General features: G+C 37.3%; 1 non-coding gene across 1 annotated transcript; it reads right to left on the reverse strand.

Moving 5' to 3' along the window:
* Positions 1-1,305: 1,305 nt before the first annotated feature.
* On the reverse strand, positions 1,306-1,435 carry LOC111726906. The gene has a single exon (XR_002774571.1). It is a non-coding gene; the product is annotated as a small nucleolar RNA SNORA11 (small nucleolar RNA).
* Positions 1,436-2,018: the final 583 nt, after the last annotated feature.

Below are 2,018 nucleotides of genomic sequence, written 5' to 3' on the forward strand. Positions count from 1 at the left end.
CTTATTTGAACAGAGATTTAAGAAAGTGTTTTTAAATTTCATGATAAAAGATGCATTTTATATTTTCCATCTTATTCATTTTTCATTACAAATTATGCTCTGTGTAGGCTCAGCGCCTGCAGTTCAGTGGGTAGGGGGCCCACCAAATATATCAGGGCTGATGGGTGTGAACCCGGCCTGGGCTTGCCAAACAACAATGACAACTACAACAAAAAAATAGCCAGGCATGGTGGTGAGCACCTATGATCCCAGTTACTCGGGAGGCTGAGGCAAGAGAATTGCTTATACTGAAAATATTTTTTTAACTTAATAGACGAATTACCTTATTTTTATTTACCAGTATTAATCGCATTTAGTCTTACTTTTTAAATATTTTGTGTTTTCTCATTACTGTTATTAAAAGAACTTTTCCTTGTAATACATGTCTTTGCTTTGTGTTTGTGTGTGTGTGTGTGTGTTATGTATTTTCTTTCTTTTTTACTTATTTTTTTTTATTTTTGAGACAGAGCCTCAAGCTATCACCCTGGGTAGAGTACTGTGGCATCATAGCTCACAGAAACTTCCAACTACTGGGTTCAAGCGATTCTCTTCCTCCACCTCCCAAGTAGCTGGGACTACAGGCTCCCGCCACAACGCCTGGCTATTTTTCAGTTGCAGCCATCGTTGTTCGGCGGGCCGGGCTGGATTCGAACCCACAAGCTCAGGTGTATGTGGCTGGCGCCTCAGCCACTTGAGCCACAGGTGCCGAGCCAAGTTATGTATTTTCTTTCATTGTGAAATATTTTGATTCTGCTTTCAAAGATTTTGATTCTTTTCATTCTTGTCTTTAGTAATGATACCTTTTCTCTTCAATGACAAGTTTTTAAAGATCATTTCTATCAATTACTTCCTCTGAGTAACACTGATATGGCGTATTTCTTTCCCACCCTTTCATCTTCTTTCTATATTACCACACAATTTTGCTATATAGTAATATTTTTCTTAGTCCCTATTTATTCTATTCCACTTCTATGCTCACTTTAGGGATGAAATTATATTTATGTTGGCTTCCCTTTGCTTATCTTTGGCATGCTTGATTTTCTTTCTAAAAATTCTTTTTTCCTTTTCATTTTGTTGTATGTATTTCCAGATTCAATGCCATTTACTCTGGTTTTTAACAAAATGCATTTGCCCTTGTGTTCTTGCAGTATTAAATTTATTTATTTATTTAGTATTCTTTCTTTTTAAAAATTTGTTCAATACTTTATCAAGCAATTTTTCCAACATACATACCACATATATGTCGTAACTTTTTTCTTTTCCTCCACGTGTAGGGAATTTGTTCATAGGGAGGCGCCCAGCTTTGTGCCCCTCATCACAATGACCCCAGATTCCTGTTGGATGTGTAATAAACAGAGGAGTCACTCTTCAGCTCCCCCTGCTCTGAGCACACCACTTTAAATTCATTCTTGTCAGAACCCTTTCTCTCTCTCTTTTTCTTTCTCGAGACTATCTGCTCATATTTTATCTCTTTCTGTTTTCTTGGCACCAATTCCCATAAATCAGGTGTTTCTGACCAGTAGTCTTCTTTAATAAGAGTGATTACTTCATTCAGTTATTTTAATACATGGCAAAATATTTGGCCACAATATTATAACTACTCTGTGGCAATATTTTTTCAGTATTAATCAATTGCTATATTTTCTGCTTTGTGTACTTTTTTCCCCTTTGATGTATTTTTCAATGTTGTATCAGATGATGCTTCAAAATTCACCATTGAAGGGACTGCATTTTCCAGAACCAGCCACTAGTAGGGATTTCCATGCAGTCTACAGATCTCCATCCATCCTGTTAAATGGTTTCCTGCAGAAGTGGCTCTCCGGCAATTCTCTGTGTAGCCCGACCTCCTGTGACACTTTGAATAAAAAGCGTCTAGAAGACTTCTAATTTTGTTCCTCCCCTGACTGTTGGAAAGAATAGCTATCCATTACCTCTGTAGGATAAGCCCTTTACTTTCCAGGGATGTATTTTTGGCTAGC

Source organism: Otolemur garnettii, unplaced genomic scaffold, assembly GCF_000181295.1.
Source record: "Otolemur garnettii isolate 467f Iridium unplaced genomic scaffold, OtoGar3 scaffold00085, whole genome shotgun sequence".
In the NCBI taxonomy this organism is placed as follows: Eukaryota; Metazoa; Chordata; class Mammalia; order Primates; family Galagidae; genus Otolemur; species Otolemur garnettii.